The sequence below is a fragment of the Sitophilus oryzae genome, unplaced genomic scaffold, assembly GCF_002938485.1.
Source record: "Sitophilus oryzae breed Bouriz unplaced genomic scaffold, Soryzae_2.0 scaffold_980_pilon_pilon, whole genome shotgun sequence".
NCBI lineage: Eukaryota > Metazoa > Arthropoda > Insecta > Coleoptera > Curculionidae > Sitophilus > Sitophilus oryzae.
In genome coordinates, this window is record NW_022147617.1 from 881,966 (window position 1) to 895,239 (window position 13,274).

A 13,274-nucleotide genomic window follows, 5' to 3' on the forward strand; every position below is an offset into this window, starting at 1 on the left:
TTTCTTGCCCATGTACTCCTCCATGACTTTCCGCACAATGCTTTCCACGGATTCGTCGGAACATTGGTTGACCGCCCGTACTCTCTCACTAGAGACCGAGAACTTTGTTTCGCGGCCTCAAATTCTAGGGCACGTGCTAAAGCATCCACCAAGTGCGTTGGGTGGGCTAGGAGAAGTGCTTGTCTTGTCTCGTTATCACGTAAGCCGTCGGAGAATGCCTGTACTGCCAACCGCTCCATAACATTCTCTGGCGTAGCAGGGTACGCAAGGCGAACGAGGCGGGCTACGTCGGCTTCAAACTCCTGCAGAGACTCATTTGACTTTTGAATGCGCTTTTTTAGCTGGGAATGATAGACATGTTCCAAATGAGCTTGGCCGTACCTCATTTCTAAATGTCGTACCAGTTGTTGATAATCTCCCTGTTCCGATGGTGACAATGTCTGCAGGATATCAGTCGCATCTCCTCGCAGTGCGACAGTCAAAGCGGTAGCCTTTTCAGCGATTGTCCATCCGTTCGCTCTGGCAGCGGCCTCAAACTGGCAAAAATAATTGGCCCAAGCGGTTTTTCCGTCAAACTGTGGAGGCTTAATAACTGACTTTGAGATATACTTATTTTCGACTAGTTTCGGTGCCTCCGATGTTTCTTGACATTTTGGTGAATTGGCCATTTCTATTTCTTGTTTTAAAATTTCGATTTTTTTATTTACATCGTCCTCAATTTGTGTTATTTTGTCTTGTAGCTCCGTAGAATTCTCTATAATCTTTTCTTCTAATTCCCTGGAACTTTCTGTTATCTTTTCTTCTAAATTAAGTATTTTATTATTAAAGCTGGCCTGTATGTCTTTAGAATTTTCCGCGATCTTATCTTCTAAAGAATTAATTAAATCCTGGGAATTTTTTATAATTTTATCACTGATTTTATCTTCTAAAATATTCATTTTATCATTTAAAGTTTCTTGCAAATCCTGGGAATTTTCCATAATTTTATCACTGATTTTATTATTCAAATTGTCTTCTATTTTTTGTAAGGACGAGTCAAGGTCACCTTCAGCTCAAAGCAGAAGGTGTCAGGATCCTCACCTTCTTCAATCAAAACGTCTCTCAGTCTGGCTTGCAGAATGCTTTTCTTTCCATCTGTCTCGCATTCCCTCTCTTCCAGTATGCATTTTAATTCGGACACTTTCAAGTCTTTCAACAATTTCTTCGGAGCCATTGTTAGTCTTTTTATTTTTCTAGTCTATCACACACGCCACACTTGACACCAATTGTTACGTTTTTCGTCGGTTCCGTGTGGATAGAAAGTCTAATTTATTTAAACACTATTTATTTAACACTAATTAACAAAAACAATAACGATAAAGACTTATAGAACTATTTACAAACGATTTATAACTAAAATTTATTTTGAATTTTAGCGCGTCAACTGTATATTTATAACTGCCCTCTCTAGGCCACTGCCGCCGGCTTTTATACCGACAGGTAAAAAGAAATCTAGAATAGTCCAAAGATCGTTAGGCGCATAGAGAAGGTTTTCGAATGTTCTCGTATGTACTAGTCCATTCTAGTGGGTCTCGATTCTTCTCGAACGAATGAATCATTGCGGTGTCTATGCGATGTTAAGGTCATCCGAGGGCGGGCCATATTGTGAGGTTAGGTCGAGTCCACACCGGCTCGCAACATTATAAATTTCTCGATGATTACAATAGTAATATTTAAAATACCTCTGCACTTGCATATTTTTGAGAAAAACCCTGGTTTCTGATTGGCCAACACAAAAGCGCCCACTAGCGGACATTTTTCGAACTTAAAAATAATTTCCAGCGATTTCTCTTGGCCGATTTACTTATTACAATTTTTTTCCCAAAGCTATACGATAAGTAATTTCCAATATACAGCCGGCGTCCATTCTTGATATACAGCCCGCCGCGCCGTCTTATTCTTTATTATTCTTTATCTCACTTAAAAAAATTCTCAGACAGTGTCTTCTTCCAGAATTTCATAAAACTATACAGAAAAATTTATCATAAGACTATAAGAGCCGCTAAGGACCTTTATTATAATAGGAGAATCGCCAATTCTGGTAATGTTGCTAGAGAAATATGGTCTATTGTGAATGATTTGAGAAACAAAGCCTCTTCGTCTAGCAATATCTCTACCCCACCTGAGAGCCTTAATGATTACTTTGTAAATGTAGCCAAAAATTTAACTAATACCATATGTCCTTCTCATGATCAACTTTCATATCTCTCTAATGATAATGTAAACTTACACAGTTTCTTTTTTTCGCCCGTAATTTTAGAAGAGCTTCGCAGTACAATTAATACCATCAAAAATAAATCCTCATCTGGGACCGACGCGACGGGCTGACTTTAAAAATGTTTTCGAATCTGCCAGAAAGCACTGTGAATCATCTAACTACTTTAATAAACATCTCATTCCAAAATGGTATTTTCCAAAATGTCTTAAGACGGCAATAATCATTCCTCTGCATAAAGGAGGAGACAAAGATCAAGCTTCTAACCAGTGGCGGCTCGTGACTCGTGTGACTGGGTAAGCGACAAAATTTTATTTGCGTCTATTTGTCTCCCCCCCTCCCTCTTAAATTTACATAATACCCTAACCCAGTTTGTAAATATATGTTATCTCTGGGTTAAAAACATAGCTCAAGAATATTTAAGACAAAACTAAAGCAAAAATAACAGCATTCAACGTAATGACATAATGATTGACATAATGTACAAGTATATGTTTGTTTATCTATTACTATGGAGTTACTATGGAATACATAATAAAATTTTATTTTATTTATTTATGCAAACTTAAAAAATTGGTAGTATTGAGAAAATAATATGGTTTGATAATATGGTTTGATCTCTTAACATCTCCGGTTAGAAAGAAGATAGAAAGTTGCGGTTTGGTGCTGATATTTTGGAAATTTTGTGCTCTATTTAAATGTATAAAAAGAAATATAACCTGCCATTTAATTTTTTTATGCAAAAGCGCAATATCTGTTATGATGTAAAAGAGCGCCCTCTAGCCACCACGAAAAAATCTATGGAAACAAAATTTATACTGGAGATTATTAAGGAAGAAAAACTCTTTTAAACGAGCCCTAGTATGTTAAAATCGGCTAACCTAAACCAGAGTTATCCTTATTTTAATAAAAGCAAGTTTCTTCCCCAACCACATTATTTTATGAAATAGAGCAAAATACGTAGTTTCTGAGATACAGTCGGCGTCCAGTCTTAGTTGGCCACCCGGTACATTAGATGTTGGACATTAACTGTCGATATGATATTACTACAATAGTCAAAACAAAACAAAAATAACAAAAATGTAATGATAATTGAAAAAATTGAAAATTGGTGGTGGCAAGTTTATTTTACTTCTATAAATTAACCAAGTTCAATTATGACATGAATTAAAAAAAAACAAAATTCTCAGGATTCATTCTTCTTACCGAAAAATAATGTTTGAGGAAAATTTACTCACAAATTTATTGAACAGGGTGCTTTAAAGTTAAGGTAAAAATCAACCCTTCGATTAACACTCTATAATAAGCCAAATACTAAAGTACTAAAAAAATCATGAAAATTATGCTAAAAATAAAAACAATATTAACACTTTAAATTTGACGACAAATTTTTCTGTTGCGTTTTTTTTGTATCCGAGTGTAGTTAATTATATTATAAACATATTTAGTTCTATGATGCATATTGATATTGGTTGGACAATGCTTTTAAATTGACAAACTTTGTAATTGTCTGATTTCGTCACTGCTTGGTAGTATATTTACCATGAGCCTAATACTGACGGATTCCATCTAGACTTTAAAGTGTTAAAGTGGACATAAGATACCGCTTAACTACGGTCTCTCTCATATTGTCAATAAACAAAACATCTTTAGCAAACATCACTGGTCAGCGAGAGTCTGACGAGAGACAGGTTCACACGCCCTGACCCGGAATCCTAAAGAATAAACCGCTCACACTCTGCACTTGAGAATCCACCGACAAAAATAACATCAAAGAACCTCAGATGGAATGTTTTAAAGAGTTACATGTATATTTAGATATACGTATGGTATTTTTATGGTTAAATTATTCTTGGTATTTGGTCTCGTTTAATTAATACGATTCAAATAGAATAGATACTATATACAGGGTGAGTTTCCTACGATATTCTCTATGGGTATCTCGCAAACTACTGGAGATAGAGAGTCTGTTAAATGGGGAAAGAATTGCAGTTTTGTGGAGTCATAAATATGCGCCTTTCAGATTTTTGAAAAAGTTCATGGCTTACTAAATATTTCGAAAAAAAAAAACAAATTTTAGCTATTTTAAAAATTGTCCCTAATTGCAATATAATCTATTTTAGACAAAAAGTTTTCAGATAAAAGTTGTAGATAATCACATCCCTAATGCGTTTATGTTCTCCGTTTTTTTTCTAAAGCCTGTCTTTTTTGTCATATGACACAAACATATGTTTTTTTTTTAAATGGAAACCATAGTTGGCCATGGCTTCATAAAAAGCGCCATTTTTTAAGCTTTTCAGCGATATAAGGTATAATGTTTTTTTTCACAAAATTACTGTTATAGCCAATTCTTATGTTTCTTGACTAATTTCACTTAGTTAGCCATGGAAACAAGTTCAATCGTCGTTGCTCTCAGAAATGTGAAAGTGTCACATCCAAACTTTGTAAATTAAAATAAACACAAATTGTAAATATGAATTTTTCAAATGAAGAAAAGCATGTAGGATTATTGGTACAACTTTTCTTGACCATACGGTTTCGAGGATACGTTGACCGGTGAACGTTACTTACGTTTTATAGAGAACGGTTTTCAAGACATGTTAGAAAAGTTAAATTTAGATACTCGCGCATTAATAGAGTGGTTTCAACATGATCTTCGTTATGGCACACCACCCCATCCCCCAACAATAAAAGAAATGTTAAAAATTATTTATATCATAATTATGTAGTATGTAGACTCAGGGATAGAAAGAGGTGGACCAATTGCATGGCCCTCCTCGAACACCAATTTAAGATGTTTTATGCGGTATAGTTAAAGAGCTTATGGATTAAGAGAGGTACTCGAAGAGGCGATACAGGAGAAGTTTAATTAAGTCGACCAGTCATTCTGTGAGAATAGCTAGAAATTCAGTTTTAAAAAGATATATTTATGTACTCGAAACAATGGCGGATTTTTTGAACATTTTCTAAAATAACTTAAAGTGTATGTAATGATATTATTTTTTTAAGTTTTAGTTTGTGAAATGTAAATTGTAAGGAGCCGTTTAATAATATATTTTGACTTTTTATAAGTTATAAATCATAACAAAATAAGAACACCAACCCAACTAAGTGAAATTAGTCAAGAAAGATAAGAATTGGCTATAATTCAGTAATTTTGTGAAAAAAAACATATATAGCTTATATCGCTGAAAAGCTTAAAAAATGGCGCTTTTTATGAAGTCATGGCCAAACAATGACAGGCTTTAGAAAAAATCGGAGAACACAAAATCATTAGGGATGTGGTTATCTACAACTTTTATCTGAAAACTTTTTGTCTAAAATAGATTATAATGGAATTAGGGACAAGTTTTAAAATAGCTAAAATTTGTTTTTTTCGAAATATCTAGTAGGCCATGAACTTTTTCAAAAATCTGAAAGGCGCATATTTATGACCCCATAAAACTGCAATTCTTTCCCCATTTAACCGACTCTCTATCTCCAGTAGTTTCCAAGATACCCATAGAGAACATCGTAGGAAACTCACCCTGTTTATATAGCTATACTAAAACGATACATGGAATTAGAAAATAGAAAACCATATATGGAATTTTTTTTAGTTTTTATTAAAAAAAAACAATTTCTTGATAATATGACAACATAGGTAGCAGATTAAATTTACAAGAAAGAAAATCCAGAAAAGATATCCAGTGGTTCTCAAAATTTTAGCAAAAAATCATTTTTTTTGGAAATTTTCAAAGTAAAATAACTCCGTTATTTTGGACTTATTTGAGAAACGATAAAGAGAAAATATGTTTCTTTTATCGGGATCTACCACCCCTTATAATACTTGCATTTATTTCTGGGACACCCTGTATATAAAAAGTATGTATTTGAGAAACGATAAAGAGAAAATATGTTTCTTTTATCGAGATCTACCACCCCTTATAATACTTGCACTTATTTCTGGGACACCCTGCATATAAAAAGTATGTTTAATTTAATACAATTTCAATAGCTTTTATGAATTCTTCTTGTGGTATATCCGTGTATGATTTTATTTCGTTCCACTTTTATTGAATATTTCACTTGCAAGTTTTATATGAATACTAGTAACAGTGATGTTTTTATCTCTGGATGTGGCACTGACAATCCAGAGATAAAAAAAACATAATTTTCTTAAGAAAGAAAAAAAAATCTCTCTTCTCAAGAACACTTTTCAATTTTTCTTTTAAATCTTTTGCATCTGTAATATAATATTGATTTTTACGTGAGACCTTACTTAAGATTGTTTTAAGAAGTTTTAAAGTAGGCTAAAAGTAGACTGTATACAAGCAACTATTGGACGTAATGGTTTGATATTTTGTGTAGTTTTAGACATTGATCTAATTAGCTATGTATATAATAACTAAAAAAGAAAAGAAAGACTTGAAAGCTCAGAAAAGATAAAGAAATTATTGCTACCATAAAAAACAGAAATCTGGCATGTTTTGGCCACATTATGCGGAATGATAAATACTGACTGCTACAATCTTAATTCTACAAGGCAAAATTGAGTGTATGTATGCGTGCTCCTGCTCGTAGGCGTATATATTGGCTTGCCAGTCTCAGAAAATGGAGAGGTTCAGAAATTAAGATGGTGAAACGTGGTCGCCAACATCATTAGAAGATATGCATAGTTAGAAGAAGGTAATAACTAACTTAATACAACTAAACGTTTGTTAATATTTCAGTATGTTTTAAGAGAAATATTTCTTCATTGAATAATTTTAATTTTTTAAAGAAATTTTCGTAACAAAAACATCCATAGGTTTGAAATATGTAATTTTAACCTATTATAAAACAAATCTAAAATTATACATGTTCTAAATGTTCTATGTTCTAAATAATATAGGTATTCTAAAATGAGAAGAAAAACTATCAGTAACTATCTTAATTTCAAAATTAGTAAAAAAGGCGACTAGTTAAAAAAATGTTTAGCTCGCGTTATCAGGAAACATAGACCATAAAGTCACTTATATGAGTACAAGATCCACCAGATTTGACAAAAAATCATGGAATATTAGCCAAGCATTTGTAATAACTGTGTACTAAACCTTTTAAGTAAAAAGTCAATGTTGTCATATAGGTAGGCATCATTTATTAAAATAAAATTGATTTATTTTGTTTTGTAATTTAATGGGGAAATACCTAGAACTTTCCAAGATATGTTTCCATATATATGTACCTCTACTGGATCTATGTCTATTAAAGGAATTTTAAGCTTTAGCAATATAGGAATTTAGCTATTAGCTAGTAAGTCATCAACCATTGCTGGGAGTTCTAACAGGGACGAACACAGTTTTTGCTTGGTTATTTCGTTGTTCTTGTAGGTACGTTTTGTGCTCAATTTAGCGCGGATTTTTTGTTATACATTTGTATTATCATCATCATTATCAATAATTGTTCAACCATTTCCAATTATGGTGTAGCCTCCCTCACATATTTAGATACTCGCTTTGTAGTTAGGCCCATTGTTGTCTGTTGTTGGCTATGCGAGCCCAAGTTATCCCTGCTAATTTCCTAATATCATGGTACCATCTCAGGTTTTGTCTTCCTCTAGGTCTTTTAAGTCCTCGTGGGTACCAGTAGAGGGAGATGGCCGATTCTACGCCAGGAGGAGGTGGAGGTGTTGGAGGAGTTGGAGGAGGGAGTGACGTCATCAGCTAAGAGCATGTAAACTAGGCTAATAAACAAGAATTGAAGAACGTTTAAACAAGAAAACAGGTCTCAGAACAGGTCTATTGTTTTAAGCTAAAAAGCAGTTCAAAAGCGGTTCAAACCTGTTTATTCTTGTTTAGTAGCATATTTTAACCGTTCTTAGCTGATGATGTCACCCCCACCTCAAATTTGTAAAATCGGCCATTTCCATCTACTGGTACCAAGCTGTAATTTTTGTGGTCTATCTGTTGTCTGTTCTTCTTGCCAGGTGTCCTGCTTGCAGTCCTGCCTATTGCCATATTAGAGATTTGATGCTGTGGATGACATCTCTAATCTATATTACCTTCTATTACCCTCTTTTATCCACTTTATTCCTTTACGGTCTTTTTTCGAAGACCGTAAGAACTGTTCCGTTTCGATTACCTGAAATCGTAAATATATGCTCTATTAGTATAACCCGACTTATATTTGAAATGATAGAGTAATTCTACGTTTTCATGTCTATAACCAAAGATAATTCTACTACGAATAGATAACCCACGTAAATGGGACGGCTGGAACCGGCCAAAAGACATCAATGCACACGTAAACTTTAATATTTCCTGCGGAAACCCTCGTGAACGAGACGCGGCGTTGCCAATAACTGTATTTTAGAAAACATCTATTTAGTTAGAAAATTATATTGAATTTAGCATTTATCTTTAGGATTTTTTTGGAAATTTGATAAAAGTTAACTTGAAATAAAAAAAACTAAAACTAAACATATTTTAATAGATAACACTCATTTTTACAAAAAGCTACATAACAACATTTGACAATCAAAGAAACAAAATAAAAATTTGTCGAGTCAAATCTAAAAATTAGTTAAATGAAAAGAAGTTTTAAATATATTGACTTATAGAGGAGAAAAAAAATTATGTATTTTTCATTTTGATATTTATAGTATATACAGAGTGTCCCATTTTCGTGTGTTTTGCAGGGTTTCTCATTTATGAGTAGAGGTACAAAGATGAGGTTTTCACTATTTAGTATTTTATTATCTTTTCGTTTGATTTGCCTTCCTATGGGATTTCTAAAAATATAATTTAGGTAATCTATATTTATTTTTATAAATAAGGTAAAAAATGCAAAATATTTAATTTTTTCACATACGCGGCTTGTTTGAATTGCGTAATCAACACAATCGAATAATTTATTCGACTTCAAATTTTAGATGTTGGTTATTCCATGCTTCTGTGTGTAAAATTATTGTACAAGTGCATCAACAATTTCGGTAACTCTGATTGACAGCCGTGTTATGTAAAAATTACACAAGTTCATTTTCAGTGCAGTTTATTAAGATAACACCGTGGAAAGTATAATTATCTGATTAAATAAAATAAAATAAAATAATAATACTCTTTTAAACAAGTTTATTCATGTTAAAAAGTTAAAAAATGCATTTTTTACCTTGTTTGTGACAAATAAGTATATTATACACCATCTATTAAACATTACAAGAAGCAGCTTAGCGATGGGATATATACCAACCATCTGGAGAAGAGCTAAAGTCATCTTCATACCCAAAATAGGCAAAACTGACTGGGCTAACCCCAAATCATTTAAGCCTATTAGTCTCACATCGTTCATATTAAAAACGATGGAGAAAGTAGTGGACAACCATATTAGAGTAAATCATCTACAGGTTAAGCCACTGCACGATAGTCAGCATGCATATAGAGCGGGCAGATCCACAGAAACTGCTCTGTACCAGTTAACTGAGCTAATACAGGCAAGCTTGGATAGCAAAGAAACAGCACTTTGTGCCTTCTTGATCATTGCAGGGGTGTTTGACAATATACCTCACAAGGTGGTCAAGCCAGTGGCGTGTCGTATAGGGGGCCAGGGGGGGCGAACGCCCCCTCCGCCCCTATGCGCTTGGCGCCCCTGGCGCCCTTTGAAAAAAATAGAAAAACTAAATTTAACGCTAAAACAAACGGTGCCCTTCCGTGCCCTGAGCTCTTCAAGATAAAAAAATGACGTATATATTTCTCACATTTTATTTTTGTTTTTTAACTTAACAATTATAAGCAAACATTCTTATATTTAATAATTTAAATCTCTAATGAAGTAGGCGTATATACTACGTACGAAAGTTTCCATATGGGTTTGAAACTTGAAACTACGCTACCGCTAGACCATTGTCTATAAATAAAAAATTCAATGGCTAGACATAACGTTGCACCGGCGCGGCGTCGCCAAAGAAGAAGGGAAAGCAGTCGCAATAGAAATAAATTCGAGGGAATCACCGACCAAAATATAATCGATTATAATGAAGTGCTGAATAAAATTAATATATTGTCCAATCGCACTTGCAAAGGTTAATATCAACTTATGTACAGCTGCTCATATGAGTACTGCAGTAACTATAGATCTCAAATCATTAAGAAGTGAAAAATATTTTGAAAATTTTTTAGAAACAGGCTACTATTTTGGCAAATAAATGCAATACGTCAACATCATTTTCCAAAAAGACAAAATAAAAAAAAATTCATGATGAAATCCAGAATGATTACCTACATCAAAATTCTGAAGATAATTTGAAGATATCAGTGTTTTATGGTACTTTAGACATTTCAACTGGTACTCTAGAGAATCATTTTGAAGACTTCCTTAATATATGCCAAAAAATTTAATTGTTTATTGGATATGGACCAATATGGATGGATATGGACGTCAATGATGACAATTTAAAATGTCTTATGGATTGTTATAGATTATTCTTTAGTTGATGAATATAAACATTTTTGCAGTTTATTAGAAGAAATTAATGCAATGACAACAAATTTGCACCTGACGAATATTTATCATTTTAATTTCCAATGACCTAGAGTCATGTCCTATCTACATAAAGATGTGCATTACTGAAGATTTTTTACACTATAGCCACCAACAGTGCCAGGGGCGTAGATAGGTGTATGCTATGGGGGTGGTACTATGATTAAGTCGCAAAAAAAAATCACCGTCGGAATTTTTTGTCGAATTAAAAAAAGGACGGCGATTTTTGTCTTCAAAAAGATATAAAACATAACACAAAAATTAAAATATAGATTTGTAAATAACATAAACAAAAATGAAACAACGACGTTTATTAGTTAATTTTCTATAAACTATAAATAAAAAACTCTAAACTATCAAAAAAAACTATAAAACTATAAACTATAAATAAAACTACAAAACAAAATCAAGTTTTCTAGTACGCTGTTTGGAAAACCTATCAATAACAGCATCAACATTTATTTCAATATCTTTATGGATATTGATTAGAGTTAACCCACTAATCTGTCCTGGCCAATAAAGAACACTTTGTATGCTTTTAATTAGGTCGAACATATTATAAACGATAAATCAACATAATTAAAAGCATACAAAGTGTTCTTAGATGTCGGATATTAATTAAAAAAATCCTTTCATAGTCAATGACTATTTCAATTCTCGTATCTCGTCAAGCGTCAGAGGGGTACTGTCCCCAGTACCCCCCCTTATCTACGCCCTTGAACAGTGCTGGTGCAGAAGGATCTTTCAGTAGATTAGGAAGAATTAATAATTACCAGAGGATTATTTATCACTTCTCAGTATTGAAGCAGACACAGCCCTGGATCTAAATATAGACGAAATAATTGATTCTTTTAAATCGGTTAAAACAAGACGCTTGCATCTTTGGAATAACTGTTTTGTATACTAACTTTTTTAATAAACAAATTTATAATTAAAAAAAAATAAAAGTTTTCATGTAGTCTTATTATTTAAAAAAAGTTTGTATTATTTATTTTATTATTATTTATTTGATCCTTTATTGATCATTGCGCCCCTTAAGGTCTTCGCCCCCTCCGCCCTTTTATCCACGACACGCTACTGGGTCAAGCGATCTCTTGAAACAAGAGGGGCGAACAGTACGATAATTCGCTGGTTTTGGGAAATGCTCTCAACACGAACAGCAGAGGCTGAGATAGGTACCAAAACTGTAGTTGTTAAAACAACGCAAGGAACTCCACAAGGTGGAGTGACCTCCCCCCTACTGTGGAGCTTGGTAGTGGATGAACTACTGGAAGAATTAACTCTAGCGGGAATACACTGCATAGGGTACGCAGATGACATAGTCATCATTGCACAGGGGAAACATGAAGGCACCCTGTGTGATATTATCCAAAGAGGATTCCGCATCGCTGAGAGATGGTGCAGGACTGTCGGGCTGAGTATTAACTCAGATAAAACCGCAGTAGTGCCATTCACCAGAAAGCGAAGTTTGAAAAACTTGAAAAGAATCCATCTAGATGGAAAGGAAATACTGCCATCACAGGAAGTGAAATATCTGGGAATAACCCTGGATAGTAAACTTCTCTGGAACAGGCATATTAAGAACATTACCAGCAAAGCCACAAAGGCTCTCATGATATGCAGAAGACTGGCGGGAAATAGGTGGGGCTGCGCCCCTAACATTTTGCGCTGGATGTATACCATGATAGTAAGACCCATGATTACTTATGGAGCAGTTGCTTGGTATACAAAACTAGAGCAACGTACAGCAAGGCAAACCCTGTGCAAAGTACAGAGACTGGCATGTATCTGCATCACAGGTGCCATGAGAACATGTCCAACAGCAGCAATGGAGGTCATTCTAGACCTAACACCACTGCATATTGTCGTCGGTAGTTATGCCAATGCGACAATGATTAGAATGGTCATTGACGGAAACAGTACTGGGAGAATTTTCAGGTCAGGGGCTTGGAACACCCTCAAAAAGAAAATTCCACTTCTCCAACTCCCAGTGGATGACATACCAAGAATTTACAACTTTGAGAAACACCTCACTGTAGTATTGAGTAATAAAAAGGATTGGAAGAAAGAAACGCTTACTCAGCATATAAAAGACCATACCATCACGTGGTATACTGATGCTTCCAAAACCAAAGCAGGGACAGGGATAGGAGTATTTGGGCCGAAAACTGAATACTCCGAACCAATGGGCACCTACCCCAGTATCCTTCAGGCAGAAATTTGCGCTATCGAAAGATGCGTACAATTTATCTTGGATAGGAACTATCGAAAACAGGAAATTGCCATCCTATCCGATAGTCAAGCAGCACTTAACGCGATCAACTCAGTAACCATCAATTCGAAGTTGGTCAAAGAATGCCTAGAGAAGCTCAACAAATTAGGCAAAGAAAATAAAGTCCTCCTACTCTGGGTGCCTGCTCACCAAGGGATAGAAGGCAATGAAAAAGCAAATGATCTAGCTAGGGGAAAGGAGCGAACACTCCACTAACTGGACCAGAACCGTTCTGTTTTCCAAACGGGAACC